We start from the raw sequence: 17,335 nt of genomic DNA, 5'->3' as shown, positions 1-17,335 counted from the left end.
ATGAGTGCGTAATATGTAATAATATAGGAGAAAATGTGTATCCATTTTAAATGGAAATATTACAAAGGTTTACAGAGAAAATTTTAAAACTGTTATCTGCCACCATTTTTCTGAAATTAAAATAAAAAATGCTTTTAGTTAATTTGATATTTTTCTATTTTCCTTAACCTTCATTGCCTTTTAAAGTATATAAGATTAAGATCCTAACTCAGATAAAATCAAATAGCATATTGCAATGGGGTGTAAAGACTTTTAGTTTTCCAATTAAAAAGTTATTGGAAGGAGTCATAATACGATAAACTCTACGTTCTTTCTTTTCATTTCTGTTGTTTCGTGAGATATTAAATGTTGAGTTAAATAAAAATTATAATTTCACACCATCGGCCGACGCGTGTGACACACGCGCATGTTATTGGAAGGAGTCATAATACTGTAAATGGTACGCTCTTTCTTTTAATTTCTTCTATTTTGTGAGATATTAAATGTTTGATTTAATGAAAATTATAATCTCACACCATCGGCCGGCGCGTGTGACACAACGCGTGAGATTGAATGATGATAAACCGAAAAAAGCTTATATAGGATTCACACTGTCCACCCTTACAAGCTGATTAGTTTTTCAGAAAATAAATTTTCTTCATCTCTGTCATTTTAAAATTAATGATAAACTATAGTGAATTATATATCAGTATAGAAAATGGACTCTCGTTGGTAACATCCTTTCACTAGTATTGTGTGCGGGCCAAGTGGTTGCGGGAAAACCTGTTTTGTCAAACAATTTCAATTCATATCAATGTTATGTGTGATACACATTTTAAACGAATTCTTTCTTAATGTTCAGAATGGAGTATGGAAAATGGACAATATTTTAACAAGTTTGACAAACATTTTTACTTTTAACCGGGAAACATGGAAGTATGAAAAAATGAATAAAGAGCTAGATAATCAGAGTGATAAAAATACAGGCGATTTAAGTATTTTTAATTATAATAATGATCAGGAGGGAAAAGATTATTTAAACAATACTGATGATGTTATTGCTACTATACCAAAAACTTTCAAAAATAAAGGAATTGTTTTACTTTAAAGATTTTGTGAACCAGATATGCAAAAGCGTGTAAAATGGGATTTACATGGCTCTCTCTCTTTATAGATGGTAAATTTGTAAAAAATGCAAATATTAGTAATCTAATAAGCAATGCATTGAGGTTGAGATAAAAGTTAAAACCAGTGGGGCGAGAGCGATATGCCATGATCCTTCGTAAAACTGGCATGTCCAAAGAGATTGTCAGAAACAGAAAATACTGAAAAGAAGATATAATCTCTTCTAGAGAGACAGGTTATCAGCGTAGCTACAAACTATTACCTGGACCTTAGGATTAAATTAATATGTTGTAGATCCCCTATCCATTTTGTTTAGTGCCGAAATGTTGAATTAATATGTTTTCGATCATATTCTCGCTTTAGCTAAGTTCCGAAGTGTCGATTGAATTTGTTCGCGATTCCATTTTTTCTGTTGTTCAGCGCCGAATCGTCTGAATTAATGTTTTCGATCCCCTTCTTTCATTGGTTTAGTGTCGAATTCCCAAATATAATATATAGGTGACGTTTCATACACTATTTTTTTTTAGTATACATATAAATATAACTAATATGTGTGAGACCATTCCTTCCCTTTTTTTGTGAGTGCCTTATCGCTTAATAGGAATTTTCGCCGCAATCTTTCACCCCTTAATTTGGCATATTTTTTATGACCTCTGTTGGTGGGTTTCAGTATCGAATTGTGACCCCCCGGAAATAACTCCGTAAAATAACCCGCTATACTCTCGTCCCCTGGTAAGTAAATATTTTATTTGTGATTTTATTCTCAACTCAGTCTTATTTTACGACTTTTATCGGATTATTTCCACTATATCTCTTGGAATTCTTTTAAAAATACCATTCAGACAATTCCTACTACATTAGCAGCTATACCACGGATCACGAGGCTCATTTTACGACTGTTATCGCATTATTGGGGAATTTCTCTTTAGAATACTCCGGCAACCGCAGAAACTAAGTCCCAAGTCAGCAGACGTTTTCTATGATCTTTTAACGCATTATCCCCACTATATCTCTTGTGATTCTTTTAGAATTATCATTTAGACAATTACTGCTACTTGAACAGCTATACCCCGAGTCACGAGGCTCATTCTACGACTTTTATCGCGTCATCCCCACTATAGCTTTTGAAATTCTTTGGACATTATCTTTTCGGCAATTCCGGCGACTTCGCAGCCAATCTCATATTCGCGAGGCTATTTTTATAGTCTCTTCTTCTTGACTCTAATATTGGTAACCTTTTTTTTATTACTCGCCTAGTTTTGGGTCATTAACTTGTGAGAGCACCTATTATATCTATTTTCGAAATTCCTTCTGCGATCTAGTGAATTCTTTTATCTGTCATATTATTGTACATGTATCTGCATTATTCTAGATATTTATACCTTATTTTGGACGTATTTTAGTGGCATGTGTTTCTTCCCTTTTTGACCCTCTTGATATATATTTTAAAATTCTGCGGTGAATAACGGACCCCGAGTTTCGGTAGTGTCAGAATTCTGGAATCACGTATTATATTGATCATATTGTTTTCTATTTCAAAGTTCTGTATGTAATTGAATTAGACTTTGTTCAATTTGGAACAAACTGATGTTAAGAATTTTATTTAAAACATGAGCTATGTAATTACGTCCCCCCTCCCTTCTATGGTTTAAGTTCAGACTTGAGTGAACAGGTTTGTCGACCCTAATTTTGGTTTCTCTTTTAACTAGTTTCGTGCCTTTTATCTTTATTTTTAATATTGCGAATTTTAAGTTCAGATCTGCTCTTTTGATCAGAGCTGGTGAGGTTACCTAGATTCTTTTGTGTTTAGCCTGAAACTCATCCCCCCAATTTCAAACATTTAAAAATATATGATGTTGTTTAAAGATAATATTTTCGAATGGAGTCTTCAAGTACCCAATTAGCGATCTTATCTCCCCTATTTTCAAATTTAAGTGGATATCGCGGCGATTAATTTGACAGCAGGCTCTCCGGGTTATTTACATGAATTTCACAGTTTACGTTTGACAGCTATTTCTCTACGAGGGGATAATTACGATGACAGATTCCCCTGATAGACAGATAGTTCTTTTGAGACTCAAAGTAACTATGGAGGGAGATAATCAAATAACTTCCTGGAGTTACAACTTCAGTAAGGAGGAACTACAGGTCGAATTGGAGGAAAGCATTTTTTTTCTTAAAGAAAACTTTGCAACCCTGCGTGAGCGATTTGTAAGAGCCGTTAGACGTGGTAGGGACCCCAGAGACCCTTTTACACTGTCTCACATCCTTCCACGCGAAAACAACGATCGGCTGGAAGTAACCCGTTCCACTCCTCCAGGTTTGGTAAAATCCCTCCACGAAAACTAAGTGTATAAAGACCCAGTACTGCTATATAGACGGACCCCTCCCCCCTTCAGCTATTGAAGCGATTGCCAATCCTGATAGTGAATTGAGTACACGAAATAAATTCACGGCGGTGAATAGAAGTATTCGTCAAACAGAAAATGATCATTATGACGGTCAGGAACATGAAACTAGGATGGATGACTAGTATCATACAAGTGTTATGCCCCAAAGAAATTACGTCAGCGACAGGGTAGAGATAGATTTGACACGCTGGGCGAGAGAATTGCGTTCTTAGAAGATAAGCCAGCTGAAATATTCTCCCACGAGGAACCATTTGATCTAGTCTATTTGTCCATAGAAAACGACAACAGAGAGCAGAAGAAAAGCCAACCCCACCCCCCTAAAAACCCCACCAGTCCTCTTCATATTGACTTAAAAAGTACCCCTTCGAAAACCAACACACCCCAACCCCTTACAACTCCTTCTGACAAGAACTCTCTTCACTTTACAATTGATATTGCCACCAAGTGTTGAAATTTTAATGAAGGGGTTAACCGATTTAACGAATGTAAACAGCCTAGGAAGATATTCTGCTTTGTCTGCGGCAGAAGAGATACCTATAAATCGGAATGTCCAAGATGTTCGGAAAATTAAAACCTGGAGTACGTTATAGGGTGAACATACCTCTGGGAAAACAAAAGGAGCCCTCCCAAAAATTGAAACCCGAAAAATCAAAAAGAATAGACACAAACTTTAGAACTATCCGAAATTGAATAAATAAATCGGGAAATAGACTTTTCAGATTTCCAAGGAGACTACACCCTTAAAGACTATGACTTGACCCTCTGTATCTATAAAAATAGAATTTTCATCAAAGCAGAAAAGCTAGAATTAGCCTTCAAAGTCTCCACTATTAGATTCAAAGGTAAAAACCCTCTACTGCCTACGATCCATCCGAATAACCTTTTTTTGAAATATCTTGAAGTACAGAACCCATTAATTTTTCTGAACATAAACCTCTGAACTTAGGAAATAATACTTCAGGACAATGCCGACATGCCGATCTTTGTACAGATTACTACTTCTTTAAACCCTCAGCCTATCGTGTATACCCCAAATGCCACTTTATCAGACCCTATCGCTGTCACCTTCCTATCCCTTTGCGAAACCTATTATTATAACCTCCAGGAAATTAACCCTAATTTACAACTCCATTAGAACCCCAAGGAGATCCCTGATGATAAATCATATTCTACAACCTCTATTCCTATTTAAAATCATTCAAAATTCCCTCATCGATCTTTAGCCCCCTTCGGCCCTCAGCCCTCAATGTATCTGAGTATTGAAATCCAAGGAAATTCAATCAAAGCCTTTGTAGAAAGTGGTGCTTTACGCTCGTTCAAAGGTTTGGATGACTTAGAAGTAATAAAATAGTTACATTTGAAGACCATCTATAAAATGTGTCGAGTCCAGGCACCTAACAGTCAGATAGAGTTTGTTTCCCAAGAGATCGTAACTCTGGTCAAACTCCACGATCAAGAAAAATCAAATAGAATTAGATAACTGAAATTTTTACCTGTCGCTTCAGAAATTGGCCTGGACTTTTGAAAAAATGTTCCGATTTAATGCAGATTTCGAAGATCGTAAATGGAATTTAAAAAATAAAACAAATGATATTTACTCTTATGCAATTCAAATAGGACCTTTTGAAACGTGTTGTTGCCTTAGAAAGCCTACGGTACAGGAATATATTAAACTACAAACGTTCCTAAAACGAAAACTACTTGAACCGCTTGGAGAGCATAGGTTATAGTATAATCTGACTTAACATATTATAGACGTAGAGAGCCAACCACCTATAAAACAGCGTCACTACTTGAAATTACCTAAAATCATGAAAATTATTGTGAAAGAAGTCGATAATATGTCGATAATGTAAACGCGGTAATGAAAAAGACGCCTACCCCTTGCCACAAGTGACCGGTCTTCTGTATAAAATGCGAAACGCAACTTTCGTCTCGAAAATAAATCTACGCAAAGCTTATCACCAAATTCCCCTCGACAAACATACATTCCCCCCGAGCTTCCAACGTCTGTTATATGAATTAATAGGCCCCGAGATGGAAATTTACGTTCTGTTTATCTAGATGATGTAATCATTGTTACAAATACCTTTGATTAACACCTCCAATAGGTCTCTAAAGTCTTGACTAGAGTAAAATATGCTCACCTGGAAATTAAACTAGACAAAAGCGAGTTCTGCTGTCCACAAGTGCACTATTTGGGCTTACTAGAAAACGAAAATGGCTTACAGACCGAGCCAGATGAAATCGATCCAATTTTGAAATATCCCGCCACTAAAGACATAAAAACACCACGAAGATTTTTTGTAATGTTGTGGTGGTACCGTAGATTTAATAGAAATTACAGGACCTTAGCTGGTCCCCTGTCAATTCTACTTAAGAAAAAGCAGCGTTGGATTTGGGGAGAAGAACAACAAACGGCTTTTGAGAAAATCAAGCAACGTTTATCCAAAGTCCCCGTTTTAACGTACCCCAATTTACAGGTCCCTCTTCCGTTGCAAATGGATGCTAGCAATACTGAATTAAGAGCCGCTCTCACACAAACAGTTGAGGTTCAAGAAAGCGCAATCTCATATGCTAGTTGAACGCTAACCGATGCTGAACAAAAATATTTGATGACCAAAAAAGAATGACTCGTGATGGTATGGTATATTAGAATATATAGACCTTATCTAGAGGGTTATAAATTCACCTTGATTACAGTTCACAGTAGCCTTCTTTGGTTACATAACCTAAAAAACCCTACCGGTCGCTTGGCCAGATGGTCGTTATCTGTGCTAGAATATGACTCGGACATTATTCAAAGAAAAGATTCTTCCCGCCAGCTCCCAGATCCCCTATCCCGTATGTGTGAGACCCAACCCCCCAAAGAAATATCATGGATTAGAGAAGCCATCCCCTTCTGGTATTCCCGACGATTCGCGGCCGTATATGATTGCCGTGTCAGATTTTCCCGATGAAAATTCTTCGATGAGAAATTATATACCCACCGACCGAACCCCCTTGTTGCTGATTTTGTTGAGGACCTTAGCAAGTGGAAATTGGTACTTGAAGACGGCGAAAAGAAATACGTGATTTCCGAGGCTCACAACCAACCACAATCTGGCCACTGGGTACATACAAAACTGGTATGCCTGTCTCCTCTAAATATTACTGACGCGGTTATTTTAGAGATATGAGAAACTATGTGAAGGCTTGAGCAATCTGCCAGATATGCAAGGTAGAACAACAAGCAAACTCAAGCCTAATAATAAGAAGTGGATAAGGACTGGAGAATATAAAAAAGGACGATAGAATGGATGAATAGAAAGCAGTTTCCAACACTCGTCTTCCTCCTGACAGTGCGAATTAGGAAAATAATTTTGCGCCTGCCCGCCTTTCCCCCGAATCACGTGACTACTAACTTCCTGTAATACGAGGGTAAGCACGGGAGTCGTTCTCTAAGCTTTGTAAACTCTCAGTGTGAACACCTGTGGAAGTTGTGCCCAGCAGATTAAATAAGGTAGGACGCCAAATTTTTTCAATAGCCTAGCCAAGTGATTTTTTTGCACTGTTTTTCGCATTTTTCGAATGTCCACTCGACTCATTAGCTAAATTAGCTAATATTATTGTATTAAATAGAAACAAATATTTGTAATTAGTGGATTAGTTAAATTGTGAATCAGCGAACATGTGTGCAGAACTTTTTTAATATTCCGGAGTGCCGAATCGCCTGAATTAATATGTTGTTGATTACATAGCCTTTTTGTTTAGTGCCAAAGTATTGAATTAATATGTTTTAGATCCCCTTCTTCCGTTTTCTCAGTGCCGAAATGTCGACTTAATTCGTTGGCGGTCCTATTCTTCATTTTGTTGAATGCCGAATATTCCAATTTAATGTGTTTTTGATACCCTGCTTTCTTTGGTTTAGTGTTTTATCGCCAAATATAGGCTAATCTAACAGATTTGTCGACAAAAATTTGGTGCTTTTGTTATTTTGGGTTCTCTTTTAACTAGTTGTGTGCCTCTGATATTTTTTTGTTATCTTTGTCGTTATGGCTGCGCTCGAGATATTTTTGTACATTTTAGAACATCTTATATTTGGGATATAGTTTATCTTTTCTTTTTTTTTTTAACATCGCGAGTTTTAAGTCAACGTTTGACCTTTTGTTCAGAGCTGGAGAGGTTTAATAATTTATTTTGTGTTTAGCATGCAACGCTTAGAGTTCGGTGAGGTTCCCTTTCCCGTTTAGAATATAGATTCCGTGTAACTTTATCGGTTCTTACTTGCTTCAATTAAACTGGTGCCATGTGCGCTACAAAGAGAACATTAAATATAATTTTTCTATTATTTGAAAAAGTAGCGTTACACGGTATTCACTTTTTAAATGAGGGTAATAATACCGATAGACATGATTACTCGGAAGATTTCTGTCTTTTTCTTTTTGATCTTACCCTTGATCTTTCTACAAATTGTTATTCTCACTGGAATCTCTTAAAGCATGGAAGTACACTTGTGTTTTCTTAGGAAAAGCTTGGACAGGAAATGATTTATTTTTTTACACTCTCGTCGTTATCTCATAAAATTCAGCTGTGTAAACATTGAAAAAAAGGTGAGAAAAAACCTTTCACATATGTCATCATATGAGCATATTTTTTTCAGCCTACACGCCATCTTTTATTTCGTTCAAAGTAGTCTTACAAGTAGCTTGATTTCGAACTTGGTTTCTCGTTTATGCACGGCACGCTACTCTTTTGCACCGTCGTCTTCTTCGTCAAACTTATCATCAGTAAACTTTTTTTATGTGAAATATTTGTATTCAAGTCTGCGTGATATCACAAAATAAGCTGTTTAGATATATACCAGAGGAATGGAAAAAGCTGCACTTTTACAAGATATCATAAGCAGACAGATTACAAAAGTAGAAGAATTAACTTGTTCTTCTTTTTAAAAACTGGACTCCAATAAACATTACTGTATTGATCAAGGCTTTAAAGAAGTACATTTTTACATGTGTTTTCAATAACGCAATTAAGCTAAAATCTGGTTTTAAAAGCGAAGACAAGAAGAAATATCTCTTTGTAATTTCACTCGTCGCAGTCCGAGTACACTCAAAACAAGTGAGTGCTCTCAAATCAGGACTCTTTCGACGACGGTGACATTGAGCAGGATCACTGACAACATACAAATTTCCGCTTAAAAAATAAATCAGATCAAGACTAAAGGTTTCTAATACTGTACCGGTACTGCTCCGACTTGGAAGTCCTGGAAACAGAGACAACAGGATTCGAATACTTAAATCACTCCAAGTAATACGAGGACATACGATGAGTGTATTCCCCGCGGATCTGATACCTAAGGTGTGGATGCGAGGTTTTGAGTATAATAAGGGATCTATTAATTCTTATCTTGAATCCTGTGTTCAATCTTGCTCTGCAAAACTTAATACCTCATATCTAGCATAGTGTACTCACATTTAATACTGCGCGCTATGTGTTAAATTTAAAGTGTTGATTAATATCTATTCTTGCGATTTGTTCTCACTAATATCTATAAGTCTTCAAATATCACTCTCTCGCTCTCTCTTTTTATGCTCCGTTACTTATATGGTTTTGATTTTGAGGTTTATTGAAAATTCTCGTTTGGAAGAGTGGAAAATGTGTGATTTATTCAATGAAATGAAATGATGTCCTAGACTGCGATGTGTAATGAGTCATAAGAATCATAATCATGATCGTCATATTGGTTAATGTTAACTGCATGTATCTTTTTATTTTAAGCTATAAGATTTTCAAACTGGACCAGAAACAAACTATTCAGAAAGCATGGAAACCACAATTCTCTCCACTGAGGAATCTATCATGCATAACTCATAAGTCTAAAGATGAAGGGGAAACACTTGTGAAGAAGCAAAAATTAGAGCCAGAAGAAGAATTTGGCCAATATCACGGCTCTTCATACGTAATAAAAAACGATGCTGCTGATTAGGATATTAATGAACATGATAATGACTATGATGAGGAGGAAGATGATGGTGAAAGTAACCTTTCCTTAGAATATAAAATAAAAGCAAAATCTAAAATGTTAAATGCCTGGGAAGATCCCAATAAGTTTGTGGATCGATTGCGCTTTCTTTTAATAGATCAACTAGCTGGAAACGTCAATAATGTACACGAAATTATTTATTCAAGATTCCTTGTGATTAATTTTTTTTAACATTGATGGAACGAAACCAACACTGTACAAAGTAAGCAATAAGTTTTAAAATTCTATAGATAATTTTTATACACTTATTGTAACGAAATAAGTTAAATAAATTCAATTTTCAAAATGTATGTGTATTTATTGATTCCTTCACCTGAATTAATTGTAGTTTAGGAAATCAGCTTATAAAAGCGAAGATTTAGTGTAAGTCATCATTCCATCTAATATTTTCAGAACCTATTTACATACTCTAAATCATTATCATATCCTTCTCAACCCCTATATTATTTTCTGATTCTTCTACATATATTTTAAGAGCTTATTTAACTTGATTTAGTATAGTTAAAGATTCAACAGGAGAAAAAGCGTGGTTACAACTATAAGAAAAGCAGCAAATCTGATTGTGATGCTCTCTATGATATATCTCTGTAAACCAAAGATCTCTTGTTAATTAAACTAAATTTTCATTTACGAAGTTGACATAGATGAGACAAAAGTATGTTCACGATTCTATTAATAAGAAATCCTTATCTATTTTTAAATGGATTCTTCAAGCTCATCGCAGAGTGCGATAGTACCCATATGTTGTGATGTTACCCATAGTTCCTATGGGTAACATCAATTACACTTAGTACGCAAACACGATGTTACCTACAGTTTCATTAAGTTTTGTTGTTGTTGTTATTTTAAAGATGTTGCGCTTCTTTTATTTGCACGTAGAAATGTCACACAACTACTTGTCTTAAATACATCATTACTGAATGTTCTCCTCCTCCTCCTGCCCCCCACCTCTATTCTTTCTCATTCTTCCACATACATTTTCGAAAATTTACTTATCTTGATTTAGGAAAAATCAAGATGTAACATATCAAGTGTGGTTAGAACTATATGAAAAGCAGCGTACCTGGTGGTGGTGCACTGCATCATAATCTTCATAACCAAAGACCTCTTCGTAATCAAACTAAGTTTCCTTTACTAAGTTGACATAGTCGAATCAAAAGTATGTTCATGATTTTGGTAATCAGAAATAACTAGCTGCTTAACTGGATTTTTTTAACAAAAAATTAAATGTTGGTTCTAAAAAAAAAATAATTATTTGCAACTGTTACATAACAGCATACTTTTATATCATTGATACTACACGAGCAGCATTATTAAATTAAATATTGATTTTAGACTTAAATGTAGCTGATATATGAGGATGATGATCTATCCAGCTCAACGCAGAATGCAGCATCGAGAGTGGAGATACACCTAGTAGTTAGAAACAAGGCATTACTACCTACAGTTCCTTTAGTTTTTGGTGTTATTTGGAAGACAATGTGCTCCTTTATTTTTACATCTAAATCTAAATTTTCAGTAACTGCTGAACTGTAATATTGTCGTATCATCCTCCTTCTCCTCATAGCCATCCTCTATTTACAGCTAGACGCAAAATCAGCGTATTTGATTGTGGCGCACTCTATGATAATCTTTGTTAACCAAGGATCTCGTTTTAATGCGAGAAAGTTGCATTTGCTAATTTGAAATAGTTGAATCAACTATATATATATATATATATTCATTATTCTGTTAACTTGAAATTCTGGCCCCTTTAAAAATGGATTTACTTAACTACGATTTAAAACAAACTATTGGTTCTATGAAAAACCAAGATTTTTAGTTGTTATACATAATAGTGCATTTTAATATACGTATTCAATACTTCACTTTCAATGCTTGATTCACAGTTTCTTTTTTATTCAATTTGAATACTGCCGAATTTATTGTTGTTATTTATGATGCTTTACTTTAATGTTGGAAGTAAGTAAATTTAATTTTTGTTTGCAGATCCATCTATTATGTGAAAGATGATTTCAACGTTTCTTAGTCAACTCTAATATTTATGGAGCTGATTTATTTTACTTTCTAATTGTATTTTCTTCATCTCAAATGGCTGAATTGATATCCTACCTATATCAATATAAAATTCTAAATCCGTTACAGTGATCTACTGTCGAATAAAAACATTTTCTAATGCATAGCTCTCTCTATCTCTCTCTTTCCATCTCATTTTCTCTCTAAACTATACCTGCTGCATATGATTTACCATCTTTATCTATTTATACCCTCTCTTTGTTCCAATTATCTAGAAGGTTCTTTGTTATAATCGACACGTTTGGTGTATAATATTGAAAAGCGCAAAAAAGTAATGCAACATTAAAAATAACCTTGAAGCTGTTTTCGAAGAAAATTGGGTGGTAGAAATTCGATGACGTCATTGAGAATATTCTGGAAACATAGCATAAACCACTACATCTATAGAACTTCGGTAAGGTAGATTTCTATGGTCTCTGAATTAAATTAGCTAGCTAGAAAGCAATATATCATCCTGGATTTCTATAACCTATACTAATTTTTGTATTTTTTAATTTCTATTTGATTAAATTGGATTTAAAAGTTCCAGAAAGTAGATGTTCACGTGACAAATGTATCATTTTTTCCAATGTTTGATTCACAGTTGCCTTGAATTACATTTTAATACTGCTGAATTATTTTTTTTATTTATGTTGCCTTATTTTAACGTTTGAAGTAGGTAAATTGAATCTTTTTTAGATTATTACTCTATTATGTGAAAGACATTTCAACGTTTCTTAGTCAAACTCTAATATTTAGAGAGCTGATTTTATTTTATGAATTCTAGGAAGCAATTTCAAATTGTATTTTTTTCATCTTAAATGGTTGATTTGACATCCTAGCTATATCAATATAAAATTCTAAAATCTGTTACAGTGATCAACTGTATATACTCAGACCTCTTAAGAATCTGTTGGTATTTTTCAAGTCGCTCAATCACAAAGCCTTCTGCAATATTACAAAATTATTTTTGATTAAAAACATTTTTTTAATACATAGCGCTCCATCTCTCTTTCTCCCTAAACTTTACATGCTGCATATCATTTACCATCCTTACATATTATTATATCCCCTCTCTGTCAAAATATTCTAAAACCTTCTAAATTATAATCCACACGTGCGGATATAATTTTTTAACATCGCAAAATTGTAGTGCGTCATTGAAAATAACCCTGAAGTTCTTTGCGAAAAAATTGTGCACTAGAAATTTGATGTTATTAGTTATAGAAGATTCAGCATTAGAGAAAAACTTTTAAGGCTAAATTAAATCATCCTTGATTTCCTACAGACTGTATTATATAATAGCCTTAGTGGATGATTGAAAAAATTCAAATATTTTATTATATTAATTTGATACATTTTAAAACTTTTAGTTTAAATCTTTAATATTTAAAAGGTAAAAAACTGACCTTTCTAAATGAGAGCTGAAAACCAAGCATGTATATGTGGATAAAAAAGCATGCGACCTCAGATCGAATATCGTTGCATGACATAAGGAGCGATAAGCGTCGGCCAGTGTACTTTTGGTATTTACTAAACGTCCATGAAAGGTCTCGAATTGAATTCATGCTGTCTATAATTTCTCTCTCGAATCTTGAAATTGTTTTCAGTATCTTGTTAAATATACCCCGTCCATAGGTTGACGGACCTAGCATATGGAAAAGAATGAATACGAAAGCGAACGATTGCGAGCTGTAAAAGGACATGATCTCTCTATAGAACGATAGCATAGAATAATGGTAAGTGGGCAGCCTCAGACTGCTGATGTATCAATGCTTCTGCGAGTTTAAACGCGTGTAGCTGTTATCTATGGTCCGCGCTCGCTACTTGATACTAGAATAAAGCGACAAGCATCCCTGAGTATATGACCTACCATAAGAAATTATTTTTTATTCCTTTCTTACCTTAAATTAACTTTATAGATATACTTTTTTAATTCTAATTATTTTCTCGAAGATTCTAGACTGCAGAAGAATGTTTTTCACGGGCAGAAACTTTTACTTAAACCATCATCTATCAGGAATTTTCAAATCAAACTTAATAAGCATAACAGGATGCCATGCCATAACCCTCATATCAAATTTCATCTGTCCACCTGCATCTTTTACGCATTAAGCAAACATCTTATCTCAAAAGAAGAAATAAATCATCCTTGTTTTTCTCATTTAACCTTGACACATGCACATGATAACCTTGAACCGGTTTACATGAATTTGGCTACAGACTATTGCGTAATCGTGACGTCATCAGGATCCTTCGAGAAAGATCTCAAATCTTTGCACGGACACGAACCCTTTTTTCCAGAAAATTTAGCACGGACACGAACCACTACAGGTCGAAGCTTCTCGATGCCGGTAAGGTAGGAATCTTGCGTTAGAACCCGCCCTGTACATCTACTAATATCGTGCTACTAGAGGGCGCATCCGAGAAGTCCGGAACTCCTGGAATTTTTCGCCCGTTTGTACTTGGATAAAGTATTTTCCGCGCACCCTCACTTTTTGTTTGAATTAAATATGAACATCTTCATGTTATCACAATGCTCATTATTTGAAGTTTAAGTGCACGAAATGAAAATGATAATTTTTATCGAGCGAAGTCGTTTACTAACTGCTTCTGTAAGATTTTCTTACAAGATTAACTAGAAAAGTGATAATTCATTTAGTCTTCCTAATTAGTGCTTTTCAATTAAATTTTCAATTTTTATGATTCTTTTTTTCAATTTATTTAAGTTGTGCCAATAAACTAATTCTGCTTATTACAATTGAATTAAGCCAAACGTTCCTGATTTCAGTTTTTCAACTGGTCTGCATCTCATAAGAATAAAAGAGTCATGATTTACGAACAATTCGCTGCGCTCCAGGGAGTCTGCCTCGTGAGTTTTACGAGGATCGATGGTGAGTACCTCGAGAATGTACATACGGCTATACTGAGTGTCACTGCAATTTTTCTCTATTTTACTCTCCAATTTCATTATTAAACAAAATATAAACATTTTATCTAAAAACCGGCTTCGTCCTATCCGAAGAACTAATATTTAGATGACGTATGTAAGAAATCAGCAAAAAATGTTTAATTGCGGAAAAAATCTTACATTCCTTCTAAGTACTATAATAAACCCCCTTAAGCCTTGCGTCGACGCAGGATGCTGGCATCTTGCCCTTTAACATATGCCGTTCCATTGAGATTGTACTCTGCAGTCATCCTGTTCGTAAAAACAGAAGGAAATACATGGTTTATAGAGTGAAGAATTTATGATATAATAATCAGCTTTTCGTACTGTCGTAACCTCGTTTATATGTGTCGTTTAAATTTGTTTGTCAGAGTGCCAGAATGTAATAAATATCAATTTCCAATAATATGAACTTAATAATGTGATTAAATTTAGTTCATGTTGGATTTACCTGAGCGACCCGCTCGATATTATGAACAGTATATGGCTGTTCATAGCCATATGTTGATATCAACTCACATGGAAATTAGCAGATCGCGGTCGCCAAGCCAATTAATTAGCGGTATTAAATTGAAGCATTCACTGTTCAAATTTTTCGGAAATTCACGAAACGTTTGAGAAGCAAAAAGAACTGAGTTTTCTAATTATCTATTACTGAATGCGGGATTAAGATAAAATTTTCGTGAATTCATCAATTTTACGTCAATTTATGAAGTTTGTAAGCAAAGTACGCAAATACTTTGTGAAATTACGAAACTACTCGGTGTGACTTGGATCCCTGCGTTACTACTCGGAAGGACAGCGCCGTTTTCCCCTAAGTCGCAGTACGGACAAAGAATAGGTCACGTACTTTTTAAGTTTTTTTCTACATGTATTGCTCATGTAACTGAAAGATGGTGCCGTTAAAGCTACTGAAAATTACGAACTGTTTCGTAATTTTACGAAAGATGTAACTGCAAAAAACGTTCACTAATGGTTTCGTATAATTTCAAAAGAAATCTTTAATAGTGATACTTACATCCTTGGCGAATAATCTCAGTGGCGAGAAAGTGAGGCAGCACCGCTGCATTGGATGCAATGATGCAATGATGCAATGAGCAATGAGCAATGATAAGAAAATAATTAAATGATTGTATTAATTCAATTAAATCTAATCAAATAATTATAACAATAATAATAAAAGCTGGGCTGCATAAACTGCTGAGAAATCTGAACATAGTCAGAGTTATATATCTCCAGCTCTTTATGCAGCACAGTTGCAGTTACTGTGAGCTCACGAGATTACGTACACGCCATATTCGCAAAAACGGTAGAATCTTTTCTTTGAAATGTAACATAACACGTATTAATATTACACGTGATTTAAGTATAAAATTTCTGCAATGAAGTCATAAAAATGAGTATTAAAATGTTACTACCTTTTTACAGGCAAATTCAAGAGAGTGTAATGGAAGCGTCCAAATTTTTTATTATAAAGATGCGGTAACGTTCCATGGAATTGCATTACGGGTGTGAGTTAAATCCGACTTTGATTTTTATATTCTCATCAGAGAAGGTATTAGATTTGTGTAAAATTGGTTTTCTCCGAGTTTTTGTTAAATTTCCACGTTTTGAGACCCCATGAATCCAAAAAACAGGTTTATACAAATGTGTCTATCTGTATATACGAGCCTTTGGTGCACTCAATTGATTATTTTACATAAAACCAAAAATTATTAGAATTATGAAATTTACAACAAAAAACAACACGAAAATGAACACTTTAAGCCAAATAACTCACAATGTCAAAAAAGGTCAAGAAAAGAAAATTGTGGCTTTTTGGATGCCCTACAATATTATCAGGACAATTTTTTGAATTTGCATTAAAAATCAAAAGTACAAATTTTGACAGCATAAAAAATAATGGAAATTCAAAAATTACATTTTTTTATTCAAGAATTTGACATTACTTCAAAGATTCTCAAATATATAAAATATAGGTTTTTGGTTTCGTACCTAATAGGGGGTCTGGAAATGGGAAAATGAGATCATTTAAATTCCCATAGAACACAACGCTGAAGGTTTCGTAAAATGCCGTTGTAACTAGACTCTCCATCCCAGACAATTTAGAATTTGAAAGACAGTAAGGCTGCTGCGTAGACCGTATTTGTAACATTCACATAGTAAAAATAACATTGGAAATTAGCAAATTCATTGCGCACCCCAGGGGCGCTGAAATTACCGAGTCGCGCGCGCAGCGTGCGATAGAGCGTGCCTGCGATCCGGGAAGATTTCTTAATAGGTATGGCACTGACTTATTATATATTTTTTCTAAAGGATTTGAGAACGAAAGAAAGAAAACTTGTCAAATTTTCGGGATTTGGCGAGATCCTCAGACCATTAAAATGCCGAGAAATCAAACCTTTTGTTGCGAAACTCGTAATTTTCACAACAAATATTCTTTTTGCGATAGACAGAAATTTTCCCTCTGCAAATTTTCTTTATAAGTTCCAACTTCATCAAGTCATCCGACTTTAAATTTCGATGTTACAATATTTTCCAGATTTACAATTTTCACAGATAAATGAAAAATTAATCATTTCGTCAAAAATTTGTGTTCTAAATTACCACATTTATCATATGGACAATAATATAGAATGTTATAAGTGCTTACAGTTCTAATCGGTGGATTTCCCTTAATTTCACCAACGTTTGATTTGATTTATTTTATTGATTGTGACGTGACGTGAGGTGAGGTGTGGTGAGGTGAGGTGAGGTGAGGTGAGGTGAGGTGAGGTGAGGTGAGGTGAG

The 17,335-nt window shown here is 34.6% G+C and overlaps 1 protein-coding gene across 2 annotated transcripts in view; it reads right to left on the bottom strand.

Annotated features, from left to right (window-relative positions):
• The window catches only part of LOC117177326 (homeobox protein OTX2-A-like), a 643,707-nt gene that overhangs the window by 256,797 nt on the left and 369,575 nt on the right, over positions 1–17,335 (bottom strand). The gene's annotated exons all lie outside the window — the stretch shown is intronic.

The sequence above is a fragment of the Belonocnema kinseyi genome, chromosome 7 (genome assembly GCF_010883055.1).
Source record: "Belonocnema kinseyi isolate 2016_QV_RU_SX_M_011 chromosome 7, B_treatae_v1, whole genome shotgun sequence".
Taxonomy (NCBI): domain Eukaryota; kingdom Metazoa; phylum Arthropoda; class Insecta; order Hymenoptera; family Cynipidae; genus Belonocnema; species Belonocnema kinseyi.
Note: the sequence above shows the minus strand (reverse complement) of the source record. Positions and strands in the feature narration are given on the sequence as shown.